Here is a 15,879-nt window from a genome sequence, read left to right on the forward strand (position 1 = left end):
TCCCTAGAGACGAACTGAAAAAAAATTCGCTCCGGGTTCGCTATTGATGAGTTTCTTCAGCTCAATTTTTTTTCAAAACATAGTTTGCATAAATTTTTATTTCTCAAGTAATTTAATGCACATCAGTCATTCCCAACATCTAAAATATCCTACTACATATGCATGGCAAGCATCAACCTAATTCGATACAATTCTCGGCACTTTAGAAATTAATGCCTCATTCCTGATAGCATAAAACTCTCACTGAATCCTTTTTCTACTACGAGTAGCTTACTTCCCTGCGTTACCGCTTAACGTAGCTTCCCGAACACTAGAACCTCGTTCACTTTGAACATTCAAGTCCATAATCTCAATAACATAACGCTAATCCTGAGAGTCTACTAATCCCGTCAACCTACGTCGACTGCTTTCTATCTTGTAGCCTTGCGCTTACTTTCTGGAATACATTTCCGTTCTAACTACGACCCTTACTGAAGCTTCAGGTCCTGCTAAGATATTTCTGTATTCTCCACTTACGGGTATACGAAGCATCATCAACAACTTACCCAACGCTGTCTAAACGTCCTTTCTTAACATTGCCTTACATTCCCGGAGGATTCATACTTCTACTTGCTTAGTTCACCGGCCACCTACTGGCACGATCAACTTCTTACTAATACTCATTCTGAGTTCTTGCTTCTAAGTTCACACCTTCTGGTGCATCTTCTTCACATACTTCGTCCCTCCAGGGTCCTATTCAGCTCTCAGGCATCCATTCTAATCGTCGAATGCTAAATTGAGTTGATCAGGCTCAACTAACAACAACAACTAGAACATTTACCCGGAACCCAATGGTCCCACTACCTTTGTTGTAACTTAATGACCCAAGGCACGGTCTGAATCGACCTGCTCTGATACCAAGTGTAACATCCCAGACTGCTTACAGGATTGCCGACTAACCCCACAAACCAACACGAGTCGTTTCAGCATGCTTTGTCCTCACTCACATGCTTACCGGGAAACTTCCCGGTAGGTCACCCATCCTAGTACTACTCCAAGCCAAGCACGCTTAACTGTGGAGTTCCTATGGATTGAGCTCCCGAAAAGAAGATGCATCTTGTTGATATGGGTAGTACCTAACAATTCTTATAAGCCTTCCTTCAACCATGTAGTCCCATACCTACACGGCCTCCGGATCCCTCTCATTCCGATGTGTTTCGGTTCCTACTATTGTCATGGGGGTCCCTTGCGGCTTAAACCGTTCCCCTTAGGTCGGGAACCTTTCGTATCCACCTAGCGGGATATCGAAAGCCACGACGTGGGTGTTACATGCCCACCAGCTTCTGCCTGGTTCGTCCCCGAACCACACCGTACTGGGAGAGGTCTGCTCTGATACCAAATGTAACACCCATACTAGACGTATCTAGAATGTCTAGCACGTGCGTTAAGTTTAGTATTGGATACATTAAAATTTTACAACAATACAACTACGAATGAATATATATATACAACAAAATGCGTTCGTACATAATAATACAACTCAACTTTTCTAAAGTATAACAGATGCATCCTTGAATATCCACATTATCCTGCAGCGGTACGAACGAACACTTGTCGCAACATCCATTCGGCTACTAGCTTGCTAATCCAACCTGTTTATCTGAAACAAATAAGGATTGGGATGAGACATAATGTCTCAGTGAGTTCCCCTAAATCCTAGGCTACAGGCAACCTCAGGGGAAACCTACGGTCACCACGTGTCTAAAATACAACCTGACGGTTGATTATACGTGTGTGGGGACTTGCATACTTAGACGGTCGTGCATACTAGGGCCGTCATAGTCTTATCTCACTTGTTATAGGCTTCACTTCCTATACGTGTCATGGCGGTCGAGGGGAATCTAAAACCGCATTGCCAAGAATACGCTCTACGCATTAAGGCCCAAGTCTAACATAATCATGACACGATTCTAACCCGGACGATTAGGGGAAACCTAATATCGTCAACGGTATATCTTTCTCTATACTTGCTCTATGCATTAACTATGTTGTATCTAACAACGTATTCCATCTTGGTATCATGCTAGTTTTGACGCACTACGTCTATGCTCTACTATTCTTGACGATCTACGTCAAGGCTCTACTAATTCTTGACGACCTACGTCAAGGCTCTATGACATAACATAAATATATCTAACAAATATGCATAGTCAAGTTCATTCATAACGTTAGCGTTTAACAAACAAATATTATCTGAGTTCATTTTACGGAAAGCCCCGAGTGGAGTAACCCCGAGCGCAATCCCTATCTATCCGATGGAAACCTATCTAAGGTATAACCAACGGCACTCCTGCAGTGACGTGCGGGATCCTTACGGCTAACCCCGTTTCACCTAATGGAAACCTCTTGAACCAACCTAGTGTGGACACAAGAGACACGACACTACCTCTTGCTTACTAAGTGACATGCGGGTTCCTTACGGCTAACCCCGTTTCACCTAATGGAAATCCCTTGTACCAACCTAGTGTGGACACAAGAGACATGGCACCTTTATCTTTAAAATCTTGGTCTAAATATATGCATGAGTATTAAATCTATACTAGCTATCTCTTTTACCTCGGATGTCTATACGATCCAACTAGAGGTAAACTATATGCTTGCTTAACTTACTACGTGAAGAGATATCTAATCAATTCACGTCTTGCCATACTCGTATGGCACTCTAGCTTCTATTCGAAGAGATTACTCTATGCCACTTCGCAACTAGTCAAGCATACTACTCATGCCTAACATTCTATTCTCTACTAACTATTCTAGTTCTTGACAAGCTATGTCAAGGCTCTACTTTCATCCCATGCATAGTTTCTTGCTACCCGAATAATTCGGCTAAAACTCTCTCTTGAGCCATCCTTGTAATACATGCTAAGATTGCCATGATTAATGATGCAAGGATCAATTGACGAGTTGTGCAAATTTCCAATAGTTACTAAAGACTGAAAATGCGAAAACCCAAGTCTTAAGCCATTTAGAAAATTCTACGATTTCATAAGGCCAAGTTTGTTCCAGTTGAGAAATGAGTGAAAACAGTCAAAGAATACTTCGAAACGATCGCCTCGGACCCCCACACGACTGCCCCCAAGCACCCGAGCGCAAGACAACGCGGACGTTGTCCTGTCTGGGGCGCCTGGCGCCAGGAGTTGGGCGCCTAGCGCTGGCTCCCTGTGTGTGGGCGCCTAGCGCCCTTGTACAGGCGCAGCGCTGCGAACTTTCGCGTTTTCAGTGCTTTCGGCTACGGGTTTTCGCCATTTTCGACCCAAAACTCGTCCAATTTGACCCTGTAATGCACCAAACACATCCAACAACTTGTATAGACTTATTTAAACATATACCATGGCAATTTTAACATGTAAACAACTTGGATTGGCTTGGGGTACTAAAGTTCCATAAAAACTAAACTAACATAAATCATGATTTTTCTACAAGATTAATCAATCCCAAAGGTGGGTAATCTATCTATGGAACTCACATGATATAGCAGCACCTAACAAGCTTTGATCCATCTTGTTCAAGCTCAAACCCTAACTTCAAAGTTCCTCTAATCATGCTAAACTTCTCTTTCTTGATGTTCTTGCTCACAAAGCTTCTTTGATCCATGCTTGACCACTAATCCCATGTGTTTGGAAGCTTTGAAAGATTATGGTAGAGAGAGAGAGTGGCGTGGCTAGAGAGAAGGAAGAGAGAAATTCTTTCTCTCAAAACCTAGAGAGAGAAAGTCATGAAGATAATGAAGAATTTTGGCCCAAAACCACTTTTATACCACTTTGCGTGCAAGTACCAGAATACCCTTGTCTCAGGCGTGTTAAATCTGACACTGATACTTAACTCGTATTAAGCTGACATCCCATAAATTATTTCCATCACACGTATTTTCCATGAACTTAAATCCTCTGGCATTATCGTCTGGTAATATTCTGATGCTGACAGGCGGGATGTTACAAGCTTCAAGAACATAATCCATAAGTTTAAATTTTTAATGAAAAATAGCTTTTATACAGTTGATTAAGAAGACACAATACATAAAAAGTATCATATTTTTATATGTGAATTAGTTGGGCGCCTAATGTAAGAATAGTAGAAAACACGATCACCTCGCCAATCACTATTTGCTCATGTCTCTTTCCCTATCCTTTGGATTTGAATGAGGGCGTATGGAGATGATATTACTAAATACATGCTTCATGTATTTGTTTCTAATCATTGTTTTGTGGAAAAATGATTTACTTCGGGGTAATGATTAGTTCTTAGAAATATGAACACAATCTCTTTGTCCTAACATAGTTGATTATCTATCTTTGTTTACCTCATTCTTTGTATATCATATTCTATTGACACGTAAGCTTTTATTTTAAACCTTTTAGAACTGATTTAACCTATCATTATCCAAATTTAATATTAGTCCAAAAGAAACCCATGATATCGTGGACCGACTTGATTAAATAGTTTTTTTAAAAAAAATACGACAATCAAAATAGGATACAAAATGTCTAGGTAAAAGTGAGATTTCTTCGAAATAAAAAATAATGTCTGTTTTATAAATTTTAAGTATCATTTTAATATGTAACATAAACTTTTGCAAGTTACAAAATTAGATTATTTTAATATGTAAAAGTTGTAAGAGAAGTTAAAAAAACAATAAAAAAAACTCGGTTTCTCTAGAACGTGAAAACTTACCTTTCTTAGTATTTTATGAGAGTTACAACAACATACTAAATACATTTTTACGTTAATATAGTGTTACATATATTATAAATAAGAATTTGTTCATAACCAATTCACCTAAGCAAATCATCTTTAAGAATTTGATTAAACTATCATTCTCTAAATAGGCATGGCATCATTCAATGGCTTTTACGATGTTGTGACTATTATGATCAGTTTTACTTTGCTTTTCACAACGTCATTGTGTTCTGAAATTTCTCAGCCACCTTCTGGAGGTCCTTCCCATGATGTTACTTTTGCCCCAAGGCCATTGTCGTCGTATGAGAAGTATTTAACTAATTGTGCAAGCAAATTAAAGCCTGCAGAATGTGGTAAACAAATATTCTCTGCTGTATTTGTTGGAAATCAAATTGTTAGTGATTATTGTTGTCATAGCCTTGTGAATGATGTTGGAAAATCCTGCCATTATGACTTGACAAGAAATGCACTCCAATGGCCAGCATATGCCAAAAACAAAATTGAAATTTTGAAGAGGAATGACAAAGTTTGGAACGATTGCATTGCAGTTCGTCCCATTTTACCTTGAACATAAATTCAGCGGAAAAATGAATGAATCAATGATAGCCACACGATGTATCATATGACTATTTTATTTTATACTAAATGAATTTTGACCAACTCGAGTATTTCATATCACAATGGTCTGGTTTAAGATCTTTGCCCTTTATTTTAATATCATAAAATAAAAATATGTTTGTACAAACAAATATACTATAAGTTTTTCTCATCAAAATTAATATCAAATAGTCGTTTCTTACAAATTACATAAAAACAAACAAAAATCATATGGACCGCCTTTTGGAAATATTAAAGTAAATATGCTCGTAATTACCTCAAAAAGTAGACTATTCTCTCTCATTTTTCACTATATCTCTCTCTAACTTTCTATCTCTCATTCCAAAATATCAAGACGTAGGCAAATCCGCAAAAATAATACTACTAAGAAAGTCTAGTCCATACTTTCTATTGATAACTTAAGCTTAGTTGATACTTTTTAGGATATTTAATACGAGCCAATATATTTATTTAAACTAATACTAGAGTTTCAGTTATCGTACATGATCCATTATGCGAGTCTCAAAAACTATTAGAAAAACTAATAAATTGCAAAACTTCACAACAAAAAAAGATTAAACCATTAATTTTAAAACAAGTTATAAAAGTGCAGGTTGAACCCTAAATAAGTAAACTAATATATTTGTTCGATTAGGTGAGTTTCCTTCTCCAATTCTTACAATCAGCAAACACATACTAGTGGTGAAAAAAGTCATATTGAAAAACTGTAATTTCAATAAAAAAAAACTAGTAGAACTTCATGTACATTCTTATTTTATATTTTGAAAAAACTATTTCATTTACGCGGTTTAAAATAACTTTAAATAAGTCAAAACCAAAAAACAAATTAAAGCATGAAAAAATAATGAAAAGCTTCAAGAACATAATCCATAAGTTTAAATTTTTAATGAAAAATAGCTTTTATACAGTTGATTAAGAAGACACAATACATAAAAAGTATCATATTTTTATATGTGAATTAGTTGGGCGCCTAATGTAAGAATAGTAGAAAACACGATCACCTCGCCAATCACTATTTGCTCATGTCTCTTTCCCTATCCTTTGGATTTGAATGAGGGCGTATGGAGATGATATTACTAAATACATGCTTCATGTATTTGTTTCTAATCATTGTTTTGTGGAAAAATGATTTACTTCGGGGTAATGATTAGTTCTTAGAAATATGAACACAATCTCTTTGTCCTAACATAGTTGATTATCTATCTTTGTTTACCTCATTCTTTGTATATCATATTCTATTGACACGTAGGCTTTTATTTTAAACCTTTTAGAACTGATTTAACCTATCATTATCCAAATTTAATATTAGTCCAAAAGAAACCCATGATATCGTGGACCGACTTGATTAAATAGTTTTTTTAAAAAAAATACAACAATCAAAATAGGATACAAAATGTCTAGGTAAAAGTGAGATTTCTTCGAAATAAAAAATAATGTCTGTTTTATAAATTTTAAGTATCATTTTAAAATGTAACATAAACTTTTGCAAGTTACAAAATTAGATTATTTTAATATGTAAAAGTTGTAAGAGAAGTTAAAAAAACAATAAAAAAAACTCAGTTTCTCTAGAACTTGAAAACTTACCTTTCTTAGTATTTTATGAGAGTTACAACAACATACTAAATACATTTTTACGTTAATATAGTGTTACATATATTATAAATAAGAATTTGTTCATAACCAATTCACCTAAGCAAATCATCTTTAAGAATTTGATTAAACTATCATTCTCTAAATAGGCATGGCATCATTCAATGGCTTTTACGATGTTGTGACTATTATGATCAGTTTTACTTTGCTTTTCACAACGTCATTGTGTTCTGAAATTTCTCAGCCACCTTCTGGAGGTCCTTCCCATGATGTTACTTTTGCCCCAAGGCCATTGTCGTCGTATGAGAAGTATTTAACTAATTGTGCAAGCAAATTAAAGCCTGCAGAATGTGGTAAACAAATATTCTCTGCTGTATTTGTTGGAAATCAAATTGTTAGTGATTATTGTTGTCATAGCCTTGTGAATGATGTTGGAAAATCCTGCCATTATGACTTGACAAGAAATGCACTCCAATGGCCAGCATATGCCAAAAACAAAATTGAAATTTTGAAGAGGAATGACAAAGTTTGGAACGATTGCATTGCAGTTCGTCCCATTTTACCTTGAACATAAATTCAGCGGAAAAATGAATGAATCAATGATAGCCACACGATGTATCATATGACTATTTTATTTTATACTAAATGAATTTTGACCAACTCGAGTATTTCATATCACAATGGTCTGGTTTAAGATCTTTGCCCTTTATTTTAATATCATAAAATAAAAATATGTTTGTACAAACAAATATACTATAAGTTTTTCTCATCAAAATTAATATCAAATAGTCGTTTCTTACAAATTACATAAAAACAAACAAAAATCATATGGACCGCCTTTTGGAAATATTAAAGTAAATATGCTCGTAATTACCTCAAAAAGTAGACTATTCTCTCTCATTTTTCACTATATCTCTCTCTAACTTTCTATCTCTCATTCCAAAATATCAAGACGTAGGCAAATCCGCAAAAATAATACTACTAAGAAAGTCTAGTCCATACTTTCTATTGATAACTTAAGCTTAGTTGATACTTTTTAGGATATTTAATACGAGCCAATATATTTATTTAAACTAATACTAGAGTTTCAGTTATCGTACATGATCCATTATGCGAGTCTCAAAAACTATTAGAAAAACTAATAAATTGCAAAACTTCACAACAAAAAAAGATTAAACCATTAATTTTAAAACAAGTTATAAAAGTGCAGGTTGAACCCTAAATAAGTAAACTAATATATTTGTTCGATTAGGTGAGTTTCCTTCTCCAATTCTTACAATCAGCAAACACATACTAGTGGTGAAAAAAGTCATATTGAAAAACTGTAATTTCAATAAAAAAAAACTAGTAGAACTTCATGTACATTCTTATTTTATATTTTGAAAAAACTATTTCATTTACGCGGTTTAAAATAACTTTAAATAAGTCAAAACCAAAAAACAAATTAAAGCATGAAAAAATAATGAAAAGCTTCAAGAACATAATCCATAAGTTTAAATTTTTAATGAAAAATAGCTTTTATACAGTTGATTAAGAAGACACAATACATAAAAAGTATCATATTTTTATATGTGAATTAGTTGGGCGCCTAATGTAAGAATAGTAGAAAACACGATCACCTCGCCAATCACTATTTGCTCATGTCTCTTTCCCTATCCTTTGGATTTGAATGAGGGCGTATGGAGATGATATTACTAAATACATGCTTCATGTATTTGTTTCTAATCATTGTTTTGTGGAAAAATGATTTACTTCGGGGTAATGATTAGTTCTTAGAAATATGAACACAATCTCTTTGTCCTAACATAGTTGATTATCTATCTTTGTTTACCTCATTCTTTGTATATCATATTCTATTGACACGTAGGCTTTTATTTTAAACCTTTTAGAACTGATTTAACCTATCATTATCCAAATTTAATATTAGTCCAAAAGAAACCCATGATATCGTGGACCGACTTGATTAAATAGTTTTTTTAAAAAAAATACGACAATCAAAATAGGATACAAAATGTCTAGGTAAAAGTGAGATTTCTTCGAAATAAAAAATAATGTCTGTTTTATAAATTTTAAGTATCATTTTAAAATGTAACATAAACTTTTGCAAGTTACAAAATTAGATTATTTTAATATGTAAAAGTTGTAAGAGAAGTTAAAAAAACAATAAAAAAAACTCAGTTTCTCTAGAACTTGAAAACTTACCTTTCTTAGTATTTTATGAGAGTTACAACAACATACTAAATACATTTTTACGTTAATATAGTGTTACATATATTATAAATAAGAATTTGTTCATAACCAATTCACCTAAGCAAATCATCTTTAAGAATTTGATTAAACTATCATTCTCTAAATAGGCATGGCATCATTCAATGGCTTTTACGATGTTGTGACTATTATGATCAGTTTTACTTTGCTTTTCACAACGTCATTGTGTTCTGAAATTTCTCAGCCACCTTCTGGAGGTCCTTCCCATGATGTTACTTCTGCCCCAAGGCCATTGTCGTCGTATGAGAAGTATTTAACTAATTGTGCAAGCAAATTAAAGCCTGCAGAATGTGGTAAACAAATATTCTCTGCTGTATTTGTTGGAAATCAAATTGTTAGTGATTATTGTTGTCATAGCCTTGTGAATGATGTTGGAAAATCCTGCCATTATGACTTGACAAGAAATGCACTCCAATGGCCAGCATATGCCAAAAACAAAACTGAAATTTTGAAGAGGAATGACAAAGTTTGGAACGATTGCATTGCAGTTCGTCCCATTTTACCTTGAACATAAATTCAGCGGAAAAATGAATGAATCAATGATACCCACACGATGTATCATATGACTATTTTATTTTATACTAAATGAATTTTGACCAACTCGAGTATTTCATATCACAATGGTCTAGTTTAAGATCTTTGCCCTTTATTTTAATATCATAAAATAAAAATATGTTTGTACAAACAAATATACTATAAGTTTTTCTCATTAAAATTAATATCAAATAGTCGTTTCTTACAAATTACATAAAAACAAACAAAATCATATGGACCGCCTTTTGGAAATATTAAAATAAATATGCTCGTAATTACCTCAAAAAGTAGACTATTCTCTCTCATTTTTCACTATATCTCTCTCTAACTTTCTATCTCTCATTCCAAAATATCAAGACGTAGGCAAAGAAAATAAAAAACAATATATCACTAAAATAACACAAACCCACAAAAATAATACTACTAATACGAGCCAATATATTTATTTAAACTAATACTAGAGTTTCAGTTATCTTACATGATCCATTATGTGAGTCTCAAAAACTATTAGAAAAACTAATAAATTCCAAAACTTCACAACAAAAAAAGATTAAACCATTAATTTTAAAACAAGTTATAAAAGTGCAGGTTGAACCCTAAATAAGTAAACTAATATATTTGTTCGATTAGGTGAGTTTCCTTCCCCAATTCTTATAATCAGCAAACACATACTAGTGGTTAAAAAAGTCATACTGAAAAACTGTAATTTCAATAAAAAAAAACTAGTAGAACTTCATGTACATTCTTATTTTATATTTTGAAAAAACTATTTCATTTACGCGGTTTAAAATAACTTTAAATAAGTCAAAACTAAAAAACAAATTAAAGCATGAAAAAATAATGAAAAGCTTCAGGAACATAATCCATAAGTTTAAATTTTTAATGAAAAATAGCTTTTATACAGTTGATTTAGAAGACACAATACATAAAAAGTATCATATTTTTATATGTGAATTAGTTGGGCGCCTAATGTAAGAATAGTAGAAAACACGATCACCTCGCCAATCACTATTTGCTCATGTCTCTTTCCCTATCCTTTGGATTTGAATGAGGGCGTATGGAGATGATATTACTAAATACATGCTTCATGTATTTGTTTCTAATCATTGTTTTGTGGAAAAATGATTTACTTCGGGGTAATGATTAGTTCTTAGAAATATGAACACAATCTCTTTGTCCTAACATAGTTGATTATCTATCTTTGTTTACCTCATTCTTTGTATATCATATTCTATTGACACGTAAGCTTTTATTTTAAACCTTTTAGAACTGATTTAACCTATCATTATCCAAATTTAATATTAGTCCAAAAGAAACCCATGATATCGTGGACCGACTTGATTAAATAGTTTTTTTAAAAAAAATACGACAATCAAAATAGGATACAAAATGTCTAGGTAAATGTGAGATTTCTTCGAAATAAAAAATAATGTCTGTTTTATAAATTTTAAGTATCATTTTAAAATGTAACATAAACTTTTGCAAGTTACAAAATTAGATTATTTTAATATGTAAAAGTTGTAAGAGAAGTTAAAAAAACAATAAAAAAACTCGGTTTCTCTAGAACTTGAAAACTTACCTTTCTTAATATTTTATGAGAGTTACAACAACATACTAAATACATTTTTACGTTAATATAGTGTTACATATATTATAAATAAGAATTTGTTCATAACCAATTCACCTAAGCAAATCATCTTTAAGAATTTGATTAAACTATCATTCTCTAAATAGGCATGGCATCATTCAATGGCTTTTACGATGTTGTGACTATTATGATCAGTTTTACTTTGCTTTTCACAACGTCATTGTGTTCTGAAATTTCTCAGCCACCTTCTGGAGGTCCTTCCCATGATGTTACTTCTGCCCCAAGGCAATTGTCGTCGTATGAGAAGTATTTAACTAATTGTGCAAGCAAATTAAAGCCTGCAGAATGTGGTAAACAAATATTCTCTGCTGTATTTGTTGGAAATCAAATTGTTAGTGATTATTGTTGTCATAGCCTTGTGAATGATGTTGGAAAATCCTGCCATTATGACTTGACAAGAAATGCACTCCAATGGCCAGCATATGCCAAAAACAAAACTGAAATTTTGAAGAGGAATGACAAAGTTTGGAACGATTGCATTGCAGTTCGTCCCATTTTACCTTGAACATAAATTCAGTGGAAAAATGAATGAATCAATGATAGCCACACGATGTATCATATGACTATTTTATTTTATACTAAATGAATTTTGACCAACTCGAGTATTTCATATCACAATGGTCTAGTTTAAGATCTTTGCCCTTTATTTTAATATCATAAAATAAAAATATGTTTGTACAAACAAATATACTATAAATTTTTCTCATCAAAATTAATATCAAATAGTCGTTTCTTACAAATTACATAAAAACAAACAAAAATCATATGGACCGCCTTTTGGAAATATTAAAGTAAATATGCTCGTAATTACCTCAAAAAGTAGACTATTCTCTCTCATTTTTCACTATATCTCTCTCTAACTTTCTATCTCTCATTCCAAAATATCAAGACGTAGGCAAAGAAGCAAAAATAATACTACTAAGAAAGTCTAGTCCATACTTTCTATTGATAACTTAAGCTTAGTTGATACTTTTTAGGATATTTAATACGAGCCAATATATTTATTTAAACCAATACTAGAGTTTCAGTTATCTTACATGATCCATTATGTGAGTCTCAAAAACTATTAGAAAAACTAATAAATTCCAAAACTTCACAACAAAAAAAGATTAAACCATTAATTTCAAAACAAGTTATAAAAGTGCAGGTTGAACCCTAAATAAGTAAACTAATATATTTGTTCGATTAGGTGAGTTTCCTTCCCCAATTCTTATAATCAGCAAACACATACTAGTGGTTAAAAAAGTCATATTGAAAAACTGTAATTTCAATAAAAAAAAAACTAGTAGAACTTCATGTACATTCTTATTTTATATTTTGAAAAAACTATTTCATTTACGCGGTTTAAAATAACTTTAAATAAGTCAAAACCAAAAAACAAATTAAAGCATGAAAAAATAATGAAAAGCTTCAAGAACATAATCCATTAGTTTAAATTTTTAATGAAAAATAGCTTTTATACAGTTGATTTAGAAGACACAATACATAAAAAGTATCATATTTTTATATGTGAATTAGTTGGGCGCCTAATGTAAGAATAGTAGAAAACACGATCACCTCGCCAATCACTATTTGCTCATGTCTCTTTCCCTATCCTTTGGATTTGAATGAGGGCGTATGGAGATGATATTACTAAATACATGCTTCATGTATTTGTTTCTAATCATTGTTTGTGGAAAAATGATTTACTTCGGGGTAATGATTAGTTCTTAGAAATATGAACACAATCTCTTTGTCCTAACATAGTTGATTATCTATCTTTGTTTACCTCATTCTTTGTATATCATATTCTATTGACACGTAAGCTTTTATTTTAAAACTTTTAGAACTGATTTAACCTATCATTATCCAAATTTAATATTAGTCCAAAAGAAACCCATGATATCGTGGACCGACTTGATTAAATAGTTTTTTTTAAAAAAATACGACAATCAAAATAGGATACAAAATGTCTAGGTAAAAGTGAGATCTTGTAACACCCACGTCGTGGCTTTCGATATCCCGCTAGGTGGATACGAAAGGTTCCCGACCTAAGGGGAACGGTTTAAGCCGCAAGGGACCCCCACGACAATAGTAGGAACCGAAACACATCGGAATGAGAGGGATCCGGAGGCCGTGTAGGTATGGGACTACATGGTTGAAGGAAGGCTTATAAGAATTGTTAGGTACTACCCATATCAACAAGATGCATCTTCTTTTCGGGAGCTCAATCCATAGGAACTCCACAGTTAAGCGTGCTTGGCTTGGAGTAGTACTAGGATGGGTGACCTACCGGGAAGTTTCCCGGTAAGCATGTGAGTGAGGACAAAGCATGCTGAAAGGACTCGTGTTGGTTTGTGGGGTTTGTCGGCAATCCTGTAAGCAGTCTGGGATGTTACACTTGGTATCAGAGCAGACCTCTCCCAGTACGGTGTGGTTCGGGGACGAACCAGGCGGAAGCTGGTGGGCATGTAACACCCACGTCGTGGCTTTCGATATCCCGCTGGGTGGATACGAAAGGTTCCCGACCTAAGGGGAACGGTTTAAGCCGCAAGGGACCCCCACGACAATAGTAGGAACCGAAACACATCGGAATGAGAGGGATCCGGAGGCCGTGTAGGTATGGGACTACATGGTTGAAGGAAGGCTTATAAGAATTGTTAGGTACTACCCATATCAACAAGATGCATCTTCTTTTCGGGAGCTCAATCCATAGGAACTCCACAGTTAAGCGTGCTTGGCTTGGAGTAGTACTAGGATGGGTGACCTACCGGGAAGTTTCCCGGTAAGCATGTGAGTGAGGACAAAGCATGCTGAAAAGACTCGTGTTGGTTTGTGGGGTTTGTCGGCAATCCTGTAAGCAGTCTGGGATGTTACAGATTTCTTCGAAATAAAAAATAATGTCTGTTTTATAAATTTTAAGTATCATTTTAAAATGTAACATAAACTTTTGCAAGTTACAAAATTAGATTATTTTAATATGTAAGAGTTGTAAGAGAAGTTAAAAAAACAATAAAAAAACTCGGTTTCTCTAGAACGTGAAAACTTACCTTTCTTAGTATTTTATGAGAGTTACAACAACATACTAAATACATTTTTACGTTAATATAGTGTTACATATATTATAAATAAGAATTTGTTCATAACCAATTCACCTAAGCAAATCATCTTTAAGAATTTGATTAAACTATCATTCTCTAAATAGGCATGGCATCATTCAATGGCTTTTACGATGTTGTGACTATTATGATCAGTTTTACTTTGCTTTTCACAACGTCATTGTGTTCTGTAATTTCTCAGCCACCTTCTGGAGGTCCTTCCCATGATGTTACTTTTGCCCCAAGGCCATTGTCGTCGTATGAGAAGTATTTAACTAATTGTGCAAGCAAATTAAAGCCTGCAGAATGTGGTAAACAAATATTCTCTGCTGTATTTGTTGGAAATCAAATTGTTAGTGATTATTGTTGTCATAGCCTTGTGAATGATGTTGGAAAATCCTGCCATTATGACTTGACAAGAAATGCACTCCAATGGCCAGCATATGCCAAAAACAAAATTGAAATTTTGAAGAGGAATGACAAAGTTTGGAACGATTGCATTGCAGTTCGTCCCATTTTACCTTGAACATAAATTCAGCGGAAAAATGAATGAATCAATGATAGCCACACGATGTATCATATGACTATTTTATTTTATACTAAATGAATTTTGACCAACTCGAGTATTTCATATCACAATGGTCTAGTTTAAGATCTTTGCCCTTTATTTTAATATCATAAAATAAAAATATGTTTGTACAAACAAATATACTATAAGTTTTTCTCATCAAAATTAATATCAAATAGTCGTTTCTTACAAATTACATAAAAACAAACAAAAATCATATGGACCGCCTTTTGGAAATATTAAAGTAAATATGCTCGTAATTACCTCAAAAAGTAGACTATTCTCTCTCATTTTTCACTATATCTCTCTCTAACTTTCTATCTCTCATTCCAAAATATCAAGACGTAGGCAAATCCGCAAAAATAATACTACTAAGAAAGTCTAGTCCATACTTTCTATTGATAACTTAAGCTTAGTTGATACTTTTTAGGATATTTAATACGAGCCAATATATTTATTTAAACTAATACTAGAGTTTCAGTTATCGTACATGATCCATTATGTGAGTCTCAAAAACTATTAGAAAAATTAATAAATTCCAAAACTTCACAACAAAAAAAGATTAAACCATTAATTTTAAAACAAGTTATAAAAGTGCAGGTTGAACCCTAAATAAGTAAACTAATATATTTGTTCGATTAGGTGAGTTTCCTTCCCCAATTCTTTCAATCAGCAAACACATACTAGTGGTGAAAAAAGTCATATTGAAAAACTGTAATTTCAATAAAAAAAAAACTAGTAGAACTTCATGTACATTCTTATTTTATATTTTGAAAAAACTATTTCATTTACGCGGTTTAAAATAACTTTAAATAAGTCAAAACCAAAAAACAAATTAAAGCATGAAAAAATAATGAAAA

General features: G+C 33.1%; 1 long non-coding RNA gene across 1 annotated transcript; it reads right to left on the reverse strand.

Annotated features, from left to right (window-relative positions):
* Positions 1-65: 65 nt before the first annotated feature.
* Positions 66-3,809, reverse strand: LOC146897821 (uncharacterized). The gene is made up of 2 exons (XR_015021448.1): positions 3,506-3,809; positions 66-1,639 (listed from the first exon to the last, which is right to left on the reverse strand). It is a non-coding gene; the product is annotated as an uncharacterized LOC146897821 (long non-coding RNA).
* Between the last annotated feature and the right edge of the window lie 12,070 nt (positions 3,810-15,879).

Source organism: Medicago sativa, chromosome 8 (assembly GCF_051527215.1).
Source record: "Medicago sativa cultivar Bolivia chromosome 8, Bolivia_mono, whole genome shotgun sequence".
NCBI lineage: Eukaryota > Viridiplantae > Streptophyta > Magnoliopsida > Fabales > Fabaceae > Medicago > Medicago sativa.